General features: G+C 44.1%; 1 non-coding gene across 1 annotated transcript; it reads right to left on the bottom strand.

Moving 5' to 3' along the window:
* Positions 1–12,088: 12,088 nt before the first annotated feature.
* Positions 12,089–12,221, bottom strand: LOC129538760 (U11 spliceosomal RNA). The gene has a single exon (XR_008682301.2). It is a non-coding gene; the product is annotated as a U11 spliceosomal RNA (small nuclear RNA).
* Positions 12,222–15,493: the final 3,272 nt, after the last annotated feature.

Raw genomic sequence — 15,493 nt, 5'->3', positions numbered from 1 at the left:
GTTAAGAACTTTCCCACATTCAGGGAATTCCCTGGTGGTCCAATCATTAGGACTCTGTTTTCACTGCCAAGGGCCCAGGTTCAATCCCTAGTTCAAACTAAGATTCTTTGCAAGCTACACAGCTAAAAAAGAAGGAAAAAAAAAAAACTTTCTTACATCCATACATCTATTTATTGGCTGGCTTGTATTTGAACTTAGGTAGTTGACTCCAGAGCCCATGCTCCTAGTTATCCCACCTTTGTGGAACTTCTATCCCTGGTCACACATAAAATCACTCAGTCTTATAAAATATCCGTACCAGAGCCCCATCCCAGATGAATTCGACTGGAATCTGTGAGGGTGAAATCTGGCCATTTTCTAAAATGGCCTTCAATGACTCTAGGGGAGAGCCAGGTGGAAAAACCGCAGCTCCGCTGGCTCTTGGCTACGTCTATTTCAAGCCCAGTAACAACAGCAGTAGCATGATAACAACAGCTAAAGTTTACTACGTGCCAGCCCATTTTAAACACTTGGTATTAATATACTTGGAAGGTACTAGTAGTGTCCCCATTTTATAGATAGGAAAACCAAGGTCACATAGTTGGTATGTGGTAGAACCAGAATCTGGGCTCTTGACTTCAGTCTATGCTATGGCCTAACCAATATGATTTCCTGAGACTAGCTGCTGACAGGATTGAAGGGAAAAGAAACTAACATTTCTTGAGCACTTCCTCTGTGTCTGCAGTGTACTAGAGGTTTTTCCATAGATAAAATTCCAGGCAGGGAATTTCCTTTCCAGGTAGGGAGTGATATCCCCTTTTCTCAGAAGAGGCAAAACAGGCTCAGTGAAATTAAGGGGCACAAACTCAGGTTACAAATCCAAGAAGTTGCAGAGCTGCCACTCCCAGTGGGTCTGTCCAAAGTCCAAGCTCTATTCACTTATTTGGAGTAACTAAAATCATCAAAATCATAGAGGCAGAAAATAGAATAGTGGTTACCAGGGACCGGGGTAAAGGGAGAATTTGAGTATTTGAGAAGCTAGTGTATATAATGGGTACAGAATTTCAGTTGAGGATGGTGTAAAAGTTCTAGGAATAGTTATTGGTGATGGTAATGACATAAATGTACTTAATGCCCCTGAACTGTACACTTAAACATGGCAAATTTTATGTTAAGTATATTTTTATAATAATTTTAAAAATTAAAGTGACAGTGAAGAGCAAGGTTTTGGGTATACCTATGCTGTCCCTGGGCTTACCTGGTAGCTCAGATGGTAAAGAATCTGCCTGCAATGCAGGAGACCTGAGTTCGATCCCTGGGTTGGGAAGATCCCCTGGAGAAGGAAATGGCAACCCACTCCAGCATTCTTGCTTGGACAGTCCCATGGACAGAGGAATGGGGCTACAGTCCATGGGGTTGCAAAGAGTCAGGCACGACTTAGCACAGCACAGCATGCTGGCCCTGGCCCTGGGCAGGAAGCTGGTTGCCAGCTGAGGGAATTTAGACTCTACTAGGCATAACAGAAGGCAATGGCAAGCCACTCCAGTACTCTTGCCTAGAAAATCCCATGGATGGAGGAGCCTGGTAGGCTGCAGTCCGTGGGGTCGCTAAGGGTCGGACACGACTGAGCGACTTCACTTTCACTTTTCACTTTCACACATTGGAGAAGGAAATGGCAACCCACTCCAGTGTTCTTGCCTGGAGAATCCCAGGGATGGGGGACCCTGGTGGGCTTCTGTCTATGGGGTCATACAGAGTCGGACACGACTGAAGTGACGCAGCAGCAGCAGCAGCAGGCATAACAGTGCATATGCCAAGTGCCTGGTAGAGAGCATGTACTTATAAGTATAGCTCCTGGGACTTACCTGGTCGCCCAGTGGTTAAGACTCCAAGCTTCCATTGCAGAAGGCACAGGTTCAATCCCTGGTTGGGGAACTAAGATCCTGCATGCCACACAGCATAGCCCAAAATAATAATAATAAGTGTAGCTACAGATGGGGAGACTTAGGCCCAGAGAGGGTCTTAACTGTAGCTATTCATTGGAAGGACTGATGCTGAAGCTGAAGCTCCAATAACTTTGGCCACCTGATTCGAAGAGCCAATTCATTGGAAAAGACCCTGATGCTGGGAAAGATTGAAGGCAGGAGGAGAAGGGAACGACAGAAGATGAGAGGGTTGGATGGAATCACCAACTCAAGGGACAGGAGTTTGAGCAAGCTCCAGGAGATGGTGAAGGGCAGGGAAGCCTGGCGTGCTGCAGTCCATGGGGTCGCAGAGTCAGACACGACTGAGCAACTGATAGACAGCAATGACTGGGCTCTGTTCTGAAAGGCAGGTGGGTGGTGCCAGTTGGAGTATTAAAAATAATACCAGCTGGCACTTCTTGAGTGCTTATTACATTACAGACATGACTCCCAGTCCCTCTGTGAGTGTGGATTACCTCATGTATTCTTCACAACCCCCACTGTGAGGAGGGTACCATTATTGTGTTCCTTTTACAGATGAGGAGACTGAGGCTGAGACAGATTGATTCAAAGTCACAGAGTCAGCAGGACTTGAATCTTGTCCTCTGTGACTCCAAAACCAGAAAGTCAGCCTTTTGCTTGGGTGGCGGTGGTGGACATTAGGGGTGGGTGGGGCTGGTGTAGGGGAGGAGGTGATTCACTTGACTGTATCTGGATTCATCACAGTTTTTTCTTTTGCGCCCATGGGAAGAACTTCCTCTTTTTCTGATTTAGTCCCCATATCAGCTTCTGAGAATGTGATGCAGAGGGTGGAGTGAGCTGCAAGGGGTGGGGAGTTAGAAGCAAAAGTACAGGCAGTCTTTAGTAAACAAAGATTTTTTGAGTACTCTCTGTGTAGCAAGCAATGGTCCGGGGCTAGGAGTCCTGCAGTGAATAAAATAGATTTTGTCTCTGTTCTCATAAAGATTCTATTGCCTAGTGCATATGTTGGGGGAAGGTGGGTAGAAAGATAGGGGAAGTGGGGAGAAAGGAGGGAAGTGGATAGAGACAAAGGGCAGGATATGCCTGGTATGGTAGGGCTATGAAAGAGATATGCCTGAGAGAGATTGAGAGAGAATGTGACTGAGGAGGGGATCTAACTAGACATAGTTAAGTGAACAGGGAAGGCTGGCTTGGGAGCTAAAGCCTGGAGGATGAGAAGATCCCAGCTGAAGATCCGGAAGTAGAGTGTTTCGGGATTCTGTGGGGAAACAGCAGAGGCAAAGGCCATGAAATCCTCACATGCTGGAGTACCTTGGAGAAGGCCAGTCAGGCTGCAGCAGAGTAACAGAAGTCAAGAGAAGATCCCAGTGCCAATGCATGTAGGGTCTTGGAGACCCCGATGAGGAGTTAAAGGTTAATTCTAAGGGACAGGAAGGCCACTGGAGGAATTAAGAATGAAGACTAGAAGGCAGCATGACAGGAAGTCAAAAGACCATTTAGGAGGTTCTGGTTGTAATAGGACAGGTGATGATGGCGATTCAGACCAAGTGGGGATTCAGAGAGGAAGTGGTCTTAGACGGGTCTCTGGGAAGTGACTAAGTGATGGAGGTGCCATTCGCAGATGTGGAAGACACAAGAGAAGAAGCAGGCTTGATGGGGGGATGGGAATCTAAGGGGAAGTGGGGATAGAAATTATGAAATAATTGCAGAATTAGTAGCTGTGCATGCAGCTGGAGACAGTGTTCTGGGCTGGAAGTAGATACCAGAGAGGAGGGACCAGAGGCTATCCTTCTAGGGACCCATAGGTCATACCTCTTCACAGATGGATAAATAGGGTCCAGAGGATATCTGAAGTTTTTGTTTTAAATTGTTTATCAACATTTACAAATCCAGAGATATCAAATAAAAGGTTTTCTGCCTCCTTTTCCCAGTTGGTTGCTCTGGTCACACTGGGCCCTTCTCCACGTACTAGGAAGGCCGCAGCAGGCTGGTAGGGGAGCCCACTGCTCCTCCAGATTGAACATAAACTCTTCAGCTGATCCTACCACTGCAGGCCTGCTGGAGATTCCACTCAAAGCCTGGTCCTGGCAGTCCTAGAGTTTCAGTTTCTGGCATGGGCAGGAGGTGACACCATAGAAGAGGAAACAGTTGGTCTGGGACACAGTATATATTTTCTCCCATTCTGTAGTGGTTACTGATAGCGGTCGTGTGTGTGTTAGTTACTCAGTCATCTCCAACTCTTTGCGACCCCATGGACTGTAGCCCACCAGGCTCCTCTGTTCCATGGAATTCTTCAGGCAAGAATACAGGAGTGGGTAGCCATTCCTTTCTCCAGGGGATCTTCCTGATCCAGGGAGCTAAGCCCACTCTCCTGCAGTTCAGGCAGATTCTTTATCAGGTGAGCCACCAGGAAAGCCCATCGATAGCGATTATTGATGCACAAAGGTCGTAAATTCTAACGAAGTCCAATTTACTTATGTTTTCGTCGCCTGTACTTTTGATGTCATATTGAAGAAATCATTACCAAACCCAAACTTTTCTATCTTCTTTTCAGCATTTTTAAGTTTTAGCTCTTAAATTTAGATCTTTGATCTATATTTTGTATGTGGTTTAAGGTAAGAGTTCAGCTTCATTCTTTGCATGTGGCTATCCAGTTTTCCCAATGCTATTTACTGAAAAGACCGTCATTTCCCTATTGAATGGTCTTGGCATTCTTATCAAAAATCATTTGAGGCCATGATTTATTTCTGCACTCTCTATTCTATTCCATTGGTCTACATGTGTGTTTTTACACCAGTACCACAATATTTTTACTTACCTTGCTTTGTAGTAAGTTTTGAAATCAGGAAGTGTAGTCCTCCAACTTTATTCTTTTTCAACAGTGTTTTTGGTACAGAGTCCTTTGAGATTCCAAACGAATTTTAGGATGGGTTTTTCTATTTCTGCAAAAAATGTCATTGGGATTTTTACAGGATTTTTTGCATCGAATCCACAGATTACTTTGGATAGTATTAGCATCTTAATAAGATTGTGAACATGGACGATCTTTCCATTTGTTTCTGCCTTCTTGAATTTCTTTCAGCAATGTTTTGTAGTTTTCATGTACAAGTTACACTCCTCCTTGGTTAAGTTTCTCCTCCTTGGTTAAATTTCCTAAGTATCATATAAACATTCCTAAGTATTTTTTTTCTTTTAATATTATTGTAAGTGGAATTATTTCTTAATTTTCTTTTCAGTTAGTGTATAGAATACAATTTTTGTGTGACCTTCATTTCTTATCAGTGGTCACTGATTGCAATATTGGAGATATAGACCAATAGGGGAGCTCAGGAATCAGATTTGGTTGGTTTCAAGAGAGAAGCCATGCTGGCATTTGCCTACCTGAAGGATGGAAACTTCCTCCTCTCTTCTGACAAACTGTACTTCCCTGGTGACTCAGATGGTGAAGAATCTGCCTGCAATGTTGGAGACCTGGGTTCTATCCCTGGTTTGGGAAGATCCCCTGGAACAGGGAAAGGCTACCCACTCCAGTATTCTGCCCTGGAGAATTCCATGGACTGTATGGGGTCGTGCAAAGAGTTGGACATGACTGAGCAACTTTCACTTTCACTTCTCTGACAAACTGACACTCTCTTCCCCTCCATCCTTCAAAACACCAAAGTGTCATAGCCTCTCAAAATCCATCTCCCTGAACCACCTTCCCTCCCATCATCCACCTGCAGTAAACCCATCCTGTTGGGAGTCTATGATATGATTAGAAGTAAGTCTGTTGGGGGTGAGTCAAGGAGGGCCTCCCTGAGGAAGCGACATTTGAACTGACACAAAGAATGAGGAGGAATTAATCACTTTGAAGAAAGCTGATCGCCGAAGAATTGATGCTTTTGAACTGTGGTGCTGGAGAAGACTCTTGAGAGTCCCTTGGACTGCAAGGAGATCCAACCAGTCCATTCTAAAGGAGATCAGTCCTGGGTGTTCATTGGAAGGACTGATGCTGAAGCTGAAACTGCAATACTTTGGCCACCTCATGTGACGAGTTGACTCACTGGAAAAGACTCTGAAGATGGGAAAGGTTGGGGGCGGGAGGAGAAGGGGACGACAGAGAATGAGATGGCTATATGGCATCACCGACTCTGTGGACATGAGTTTGAGTGAACTCCGGGAGTTGGTGATGGACAGGGAGGCCTGGCGTGCTGTGATTCATGGGGTCGCAGAGAGTCGGACACGACTGAGCGACTGAACTGAACTGAATCACTTTGGGAAAATGCGAGAGGAAGACAGGCTGCTGAAAAAGAGAAAATTTACAGTTTTATTAAAAATACAATTTACATATCATAAAATGTACCTATTTTAAGTGTGCAATTTAATGGTTTTAGGAAACTCATAGAGTTACGCAACATAATTTACTTGTACAACATTTCCTTCACCTCAGAAAGATGCCTCAAGCCCATTTGTAGTCAATCCCTGCTCTCAACTCCAGTTCCAGGCAATCACTAACCTACTTTCTGTCTCTATAGCTTTGCTTCTTCTGGACATCTTGTGTAAAAGGAATCATATAGTATATGGTCTTTACTGACTGGCTTCTTTGTGACTCTGATTTTATTTTTCATCATTTGTATTCCAGTGACTATGCATCCTCATCATTTCTCTAAGCTTTTCATCTACCCCATATTTTCTTAGAACTAACTGGAAAATATAGAGAAATAAAAGAAAAAAAGCTTCACTCTCCCAATAAATCTTCCTTCTGTAATAGATTCCATTCTGGTTGATATTTTTCTTGGATATTACTCTGTGCAGTCAGAGCAAGTTTCCTTTCAGAAGATCTGGACTCATCTCTTGACCCTGCTACTTTCTAGCTCTGTGTTAGGGGCCTTTCAGAGCTTCTGTTTTCTCATTCATTAAGTGAGCAAAATAATACAACCAGCCCTCTGTATCCCTGGGTTTTGCATCCACAGATTCAACCAACCACCGATTAAAAACACAGAAGAAACCCATAAAGTTCCAAAAGGCAAAACTTGATTTTGCTGCCCGCCTGCAGCTATTTTACAAGCATTTACCTTGTTTTACGTATTGTAAGTAATCTCGAAGTGATTTTAAATATACCTGGAGGATGTGCAGAGGTTATTTGCAAGTATGGTAAAGAATCAGCCTGCCAAGGCAGGAGACACAGATTCCATCCCTGGTTGGGGAAGATCCCCTGGAGGAGGAAATGGCAACCCACTCCAGTCTTCTTGCCTGGAGAATTCTATGGATAGAAGAGCCTGGCGGACTCTCTGTGGGGTTTCAAAGACTTGGAGATGACTCAGCACGCAGGCATACACACTATGCCATTTTATATAAGATACTTGAACATCTGCGGATTTTTTATATCCAAGGCGGGGATCCTGGATCCAACTATCCCACTCCCTACCTGTGCACTGATTTGGAGTGTGCTACAGTGTGCTTTGGCATAGTCAATGAAGCAGAAATAAATGTTTTCCTGGAACTCTCTTGCTTTTTCCATGATCCAGCGGATGTTGGCAATTTGATCTCTGGTTCCTCTGCCTTTTCTAAAACCATCTTGAACATCTGGAAGTTCACGGTTCACGTATTGCTGAAGCCTGGCTTGGAGAATTTTGAGCATGACTTTACTAGTGTGTGAGATGAGTGCAATTGTGTGGTCGTTTCAGCATTCTTTGGCATTGCCTTTCTTTGGGATTGGAATGAAGACTGACCTTTTCCAGTACTGTGGCCACTGCTGAGTTTTCCAAATGTGCTGGCATATTGAGTGCAGCATTTTCACAGCACCATCTTTCAGGATTTGATAACTCAACTGGAATTCCATCACCTCCACTAGCTTTGTTCGTAGTGATGCTTTCTAAGGCCCACTTGACTTCACATTCCAAGATGTCTGGCTCTAGGTCAGTGATCACACCATCGTGATTATCTGGGTCGTGAAGATCTTTTTTGTACAGTTCTTCTGTGTATTCTTGCCACCTCTTCTTAATGTCTTCTGCTTCTGTTAGGTCCATACCATTTCTGTCCTTTATTGAGCCCATCTTTGCATGAAATATTCCTTTGGTATCTCTAATTTTCTTGAAGAGATCTCTTGTTTTTCCTATTCTGCTGTTTTCCTCTATTTCTTTACATCGATCGCTGAGGAAGGCTTTCTTATCTCTCCTTGCTATTCTTTGGAACTCTGCATTCAGATGCTTATATCTTTCCTCTTCTCCTTTGCTTTTCGCTTCTCTTCTTTTCACAGCTATTTGTAAGACCCCCTCAGACAGCCATCTTGCTTTTTTGCATTTCTTTTCCATGGGGATGGTCTCGGTCCCTGTTTCCTGTACAATGTCATGAACCTCCATCCATAGTTCATCAGGCACTCTATCTATCAGATCTAGTCCCTTAAATCTATTTCTCACTCCCATTGTATAATCATAAGGGATTTGATTTAGGTCTTATCTGAATGGTCTAGTGGTTTTCCCTGCTACTGCTACTGCTGCTAAGTCACTTCAGTCGTGCCCGACTCTGTGTGACCCCATAGACGGAGGCCCACCAGGTTCCCCCGTCCCTGGGATTCTCCAGGCAAGAACACTGGAGTGGGCTGCCATTTCCTTCTCCAATGTGTGAAAGTGAAAAGTGAAAGTGAAGTCGCTCAGTCGTGCCCGACCCCTAGCGACCCCACAGACTGCAGCCCACCAGGCTCCTCCATCCATGGGATTTTCTAGGCAATAGTACTGGAGTGGCTTGCCATTGCCTTCTCCAGTGGTTTTCCCTACTTTCTTCAATTTCAGTCTGAATTTGGCAATAAGGAGTTCATGATCTGACCCACAGTCAGCTCCTGGTCTTGTTTTTGCTGACTTCTCCATCTTTGGCTGCAAAGAATATAATCAATCTGATTTCGGTGTTGACCATCTAGTGATGTCCATGTGTAGAGTCTTCTCTTGTGTTGTTGGAAGAGGGTGTTTGCTATGACCAGTGCGTTCTCTTGGCAAAACTCTATTAGCCTTTGCCCTGCTTCATTACATGCTCCAAGGCCAAATTTGCCTGTTACTCCAGGTGTTTCTTGACTTCCTACTTTTGCATTTCAGTCCCCTATAATGAAAAGGGCATCTTTTTTGGGTGTTAGTTCTAAAAGGTCTTGTAGGTCTTCATAGAACCGATTAACTTCGGCTTCTTCAGCATTACTGGTTGGGGCGTAGGCTTGGATTACTGTAATATTGAATGGTTTGCCTTGGAAACGAACAGAGATCATTCTGTCGTTTTTGAGATTGCATCCAAGTACTGCATTTTGGACTCTTTTGTTGACCATGATGGCTACTCCATTTCTTCTAAGGGATTCCTGCCCACAGTAGTAGATATAATGGTCATCTGAGTTAAATTCACCCATTCCACTCCATTTTAGTTCACTGATGCCTAGAATGTCAACGTTCACCCTTGCCATCTACTGTTTGACCACTTCCAATTTGCCTTGATTCATGGACCTAACATTCCAGGTTCCTATGCAATATTGCTCTTTACAGCATCGGACCTTGCTTCTATCACCAGTCACATCCACAACTGGGTATTGTTTTTGCTTTGGCTCCATCCCTTTGTTCCTTCTGGAGTTATTTCTCCACTGATCTCCAGTAGCACACTGGGCACCTACTGACCTGGGGAGTTCCTCATTCAGCATCCTGTCATTTTGCTGTTTCATACTGTTCATGGGGTTCTCAAGGCAAGTATACTGAAGTGGTTTGCCATTCCCTTCTCTGGTGGACCAATTCTGTCAGACCTCTCCACCTCACCCCTCCCATCTTGGGTGGCCCCACACGGCATGGCTTCGTTTCATTGAGTTAGACAAGGCTATGGTCCGTGTGATCAGATCGACTTGTTTTCTGTGATTATGATTTCAGTGTGTCTGCCCTCCGATGCCCTCTCGCAATACCTACCGTCTTATTTGGGCTTTCTTACCTTGGTCGTGGGGTATCTCTTCACGGCTGCTCCAGCAAAGCGCAGCCGCTGCACTTTACCTTGGATGAGGGGTATCTCCTCACAGCCGCCCCTCCTGATCTTGAACGTGGAGTAGCTCCTCTCGGCCCTCCTGCACCCGCGCAGCCACCGCCACTTGGACGTGGGGTAGCTCCTCTCGGCCGCCGCCCTGACCTCGGGCGTGGGGTAGCTCCTCTTGGCCACGCTTCTGCGTGTGGTTGGTCGCGCAGCCCGGCGTCGCGTCTGCCAAAGCCTTTGACTTTGATCACAACAAACTGTGGAAAATTCTGAAAGAGATGGGAATACCAGACCACCTGACCGCCTCTTGAGAAACCTGTATGCAGGTCAGGAAGCAACAGTTAGAACTGGACATGGAACAACAGACTGGTTCTAAATAGGAAAAGGAGTACGTCAAGGCTGTATATTGTTACCCTGCTTATTTAACTTATATGCAGAGTACATCATGAGAAACGCTGGGCTGGAAGAAGTACAAGCTGGAATCAAGATTGCCAGGACAAATATCAATAATCTTATATATGCAGATGACACCACCTTTATGGCAGAAAGTGAAGAGGAACTCAAAAGCCTCTTGATGAAAGTGAAAGAAGAGAGCCAAAAAGTTGGCTTGAAGCTCAACATTCAGAAAACTAAGATCATGGCATCTGGTCCCATCACTTCAGGGGAAATAGATGGGGAAACAGTGGAGACAGTGTCAGACTTTATTTTTTTGGGCTCCAAAATCACTGCAGATGCTGATTGCAGCCATGAAATTAAAAGATGCTTGCTCCTTGGAAGGAAAGTTATGACCAACCTAGACAGCATTTTAAAAAGCAGAGACATTACTTTGCCAACCAAGGTCCGTCTAGTCAAGGCTATGGTTTTTCTAGTGGTCATGTATGGATGTGAGAGTTGGACTGTGAAGAAAGCTGATCGCCAAAGAATTGATACTTTTGAACTGTGGTGTTGGAGAAGACTCTTGAGAGTCCCTTGGACTGCAAGGAGATCCAACCAGTCCATTCTAAAGGAGATCAGTCCTGGGTGTTCATTGGAAGGACTGATGTTAAAGCTGAAGCTCCAATACTTTCGCCACCTCAAGCCAAGAGTTGACTCACTGGAAAAGACCGATGCTGGAAGGGATTGGGGGCAGGAGGAGAAGGGGACGACAGAGAATGAGATGGCTGGATGGCATCACCGACTCGATGGAGGTGAGTTTGAGTGAACTTCAGGAGTTGGTGATGGACAGGGAGGTCTGGCCTGCTGTGATTCGTGGGGTCGCAAGTCGGACACACGACTGAACTGAGCTGACTGACAGTGTGCTTAGTGGCTCGTATACGACTGTTTGAGACCCCATAAACTGTACCCTGCCAGGATCCTCTGCTCATGGGGATTCTCCAGGCAAGAACACTGGAGGGGGTTTCCATGCCCTCCTCCAGATCTTCCCAACCGCGGGGTCGAACCCATGTTTCCGGCATTGCAGGTAGATTCTTTACCGTCTGGGCCTCCAGGGATTTGGAGGGACCATCCTATATTGCAGAACACTTATTACACATGAATCCTTGTAGCAAAATCTTTTTTTTGTCGCACAAGGCAGCATGCAGGGTCCTAGTTCCCGGACCACCTGCGCCCCCTGCAGCGGCAACTCTGCAAATAAAACACCGGACCGCCAGGGGATTCCCCAAACTTCCTCTTAAACATAATTTTACATATGAGATTAGTTTTTTTGAAGGTTTTAGGCTTTTGTGTTTCTTAACGAGCTGCTCTCCGAAAACGTTGGTGGTTTCAACAGTAACGTGCTACTTACCTGGTGTTTTTAAGTAGTGACTGTTTTTAAAAGACAGAAGTTACAGAAAAAATATCAACACAAATTTAAAAACTGGTGATGTGTAAGTAAAAAAATGATTGTTTACAAAGTAAACTTTGTATTATGATTCCATTAACCTGTTAAGCCAACAACCAGAAAAAGCTTGGACATTTTCTCTGGCTGTTTGGCTTAGCGGAAAAATACCCCACTAACTTTTCCCCCACCTTTCGAAAAAGAAAAAAATTCATAATCTAGACTGAAAATAAATTGTTTTACTCTACACAGCTTCTATACTTACATTACTCAAACTCTTGAAAAACCAAAATGTGTAATATCCACATAAGAAAATAAATCGCGCTACGAGAAAGTAATACAACATCTACTGTTAAAATTCTGCTATAGAAACACTATAAGTGGGGGCGCCAGGACCAACGATCACTAGCTGCCCCGCTAGCAAAAATTATGCTTCCGAAATCTCTTGATGTCGATTCCGCACGTAGAGCAAACGAGTTGCCCTACGTGTGCCACTCACAACAGAAGCCCTTTTTGCTTTGGCGGCTTCCAAAGCAGGGTGGCAGTATCGACTAATCCCTTTTTTGCTAAAGGTGAAAATAAAGTCTATGCAGTTTTCCATTCAGAGTTCCCAAAGTTAAGGATGTAACAGCAGACCCTTCTGAAAGGGAGAGAAAACTTCATAAGGAGACTCTATCCTCTGTCTTTGGATTTTTATTTAAAATAAAACAGAGACTTGAGTTGTATGCAAATATGCGCGGTGCTTGCTGGGAAGGTGCCTGCGGGTGCTTTGGGAGGCGTAGGGGAGGGGATCGTAGGAAGGAGCGTGATTCTCTACTGCGCGTGAGCTGCGCTGCGAGACTGACTTTCCGGTAGATACAGGTACCTATCTGGGGAAGACTCAAATCTCACCCTATTAAAATTGAAAATACACAACTTGTGCTACTCCTAGGCGTCCACCCCGTAGCGGCCACACGGGCACTGGAGGCACCGGATCACTGTAAGATCAAAACACTGGGAGCAATTTAACCTTCACCTACACAGCAAAGGAAGAGCAGAATGTGGTGGGTTCATAAAGTGGGATGCCATCTGCTGCACTTCCAAGGAGTGAATTGGACATCAAAATACACAGATTGATAAAAACAGTAGAATAAGGTACAGCGTGATACCATAAACGTAAGCAAACAAAAAATACTGTGCTTTATCAACAAATATTTAAAAATGGAGTGAAAAATATGAATAGGGTACCGCAAGATATCATTGATGTAATAAAAAGCACACGTGTGCATACAAAACCCAGTGCTTTATTTTTTATGGCTACATATTTGTATTAATACGTATCAATGATTAACGCTGGAAAGGAGGGAAGGAGTCTGGGCATAGACACACAAAACTTCAGATTTACTTATGTTTTGTTAAAAACTATAACGATTATTTTATTATGTATTTTGTTACTTGTGCAATTAAGACTTTTAAAAATATAGTCCTTGCTTTCTGTAATTTCTCTGACATTTCTTAAAGTCAGGTTTGCCTGCTAATTTGCTTCAGTCTTTCTGACTCAGCGACCCCATGGGCTGCAGCCCGCCAGGATCCTGTCCATGGGATTCTCCAGGCAAGGACACTGGAGTGGGTTGCCATGCATTCCTCCAGGATATCTTCCCCAGCGAGGGATCGAACCCGGGTCTCCTGTGTCTCCTGCACTGCAGGCATATTCTTTACCGCTGAGCCACAGAGGGGGAGCCCTAAGGTTAGGTCATTGAAGTATAATTTATATACAGTAAATTCACCTTTTTTATCAAACAGTTCTATGCGTTTTAACAAACTCATATAGACATGAATCTGTTATCACAATCAGTATTTCTATCACCCCAAAAAGTTCCTTTGTCCCTTTTTCTAGTCAATTCCTCCTCCCATCTCCAATTCTGGTAACCTTTTTTCTGGTCCTGTAGTTTTGTGTTTTCCAGAAAGGCATAAAATTGGAATCATTCATATATGTTTCATTTTTTAATATAAAAAAGAAATTTAAAAAATTGATATAGTACAGAAAAGTGAGAATTGATATTGTACAGAAATGTGAGAATGGTTTTCCCAAACTACTATTAACAGTTTTGTGTTTATCTTGCCTCCTACCCAAAGTGGTGCAGTCACTGTGGAAAACAGTATAGAGGTTTCTCAAAACACTAAAAATAGAACTATCATAAAACCCAGAAATTCCATTCCTGGGTATGTATCTGAAAAAAAAACTAGAATAATTTGAAAAGATACATGCACCAAGATGCTCATCAGCATTATTTGCAATAGCCAAGATATGGAAGCAATTTAAGTGTCCATTAACAGATTAATGGATTATATATATGTATACACTACCCAGCCATTTAAAAAAGAATGAAATTTTGCCATTTGCAGCAACTTGGATGAACTTGGAGGGCATTATGCTAAGTGAAATAAGTCAGAGAAAGACAAATATTGTATGATATCACTTATATGGGGAATCTAAAAGATACAACAAACTAATGAATATAACAAAAAAGAAGGAGGTTCATAGATTTAGAGAACTGCTGCTGCTAAGTCGCTTCAGTCATGTCCGACTCTGTGCGACCCCATAGATGGCAGCCCACCAGGCTACCCAGTCCATGGGATTCTCCAGGCAAGAACACTGGAGTGGGTTGCCATTTCCTTCTCCAATGCATGAAAGTGAAAAGTGAAAGTGAAGTCGCTCAGTCGCGTCTGACTCTTAGCGACCCTATGGACTGCAGCCTACTAGGCTCCTCTGCCCATGGGATTTTCCAGGCAAGAGTACTGGAGTGGGTTGCCATTGCCTTCTCCCAGAGAACAAACTAGTGGTTACCAATGGGGAGAGGGGAGGGTCGATATAGGGGTGGGGAAGTGGGAAGTACAAACCACTAGGTTTAAGAGAGGCTAAGAGAATTGCACAACATGGGAGATATATAGCCAATATTTTGTAATAACTAAATGAAGTGTAACCTTTAAAACTGTATAAAAAATAAAATTAAAAAGAATAATTAAGACCCAGAAAAAAAGTAAACTGGGTCTTAAAAGGACAGAGTGCAAAAACAAAAATGGAATGCCAGACCCTTAGGAGAATGAAGAGAGCAGTGGCAGAGAAATTAGACTAGTACCATAGCTTGGAGCCTAATCCCGAAGTCGCCTGAAATCTGTGAATCTAGATCTGTGGCAGGGTTACCGGTGGATTGGGAATTTGGTGGGATGAGGATGGCAACATATAAAGACAGGGAGAGGAAGTTGCTGAACCATTCCTGGTGGGAGGCAGCTTTTCCTGCTGACAGTAGTGCTGCTCACTAAGGTATCACAGCGCTTTGTACACTACTTTTTTCTGTGGATTCTCGTCCATCTTAGTTTGGGGACCTGGTCTCTAGGAGGGATTCGGGCTGGAAGGCACTCAGGCTGGAATAAGGTCTTCTTTAGAGCTCTAGAATCTAGCAAAAATTCAGCAGTTCTCACCAAGCGTCTGACACTTAATAGAGGACGTAACCGAAAGCATCAGTTCTAATGGTTAGACAGCTCAGGCTTCAGAGTGAGAATTCTGAGTTTCAGTTGTGCCCCTGCACTTATTAGTTAGCATTCGGTTACTCTCTCACAAGTCGCCTTTACTTTCTTCTGGATGCGTCCCGCTGCACGCGGGATCTCAATTCCCCTACCAGGGACAGTACCTGCGCCCCCTGCAGTGGGAGCGCGGAGTCTTACCCGCTGGACCACAAGGTAAGTCCCTCTCACAGGTTTCTTTAAATCGTTAAATGACTTAGCGACGGTAAGGTGTTTATAAGAA

Source organism: Moschus berezovskii, chromosome 2 (genome assembly GCF_049115385.1).
Source record: "Moschus berezovskii isolate FMDL1 chromosome 2, NW_MosBer_1.0, whole genome shotgun sequence".
Lineage (NCBI taxonomy): Eukaryota > Metazoa > Chordata > Mammalia > Artiodactyla > Moschidae > Moschus > Moschus berezovskii.
The sequence above is the reverse complement of the archived record's forward strand: the minus strand, read 5'-3'. Positions and strand labels throughout refer to the sequence as shown.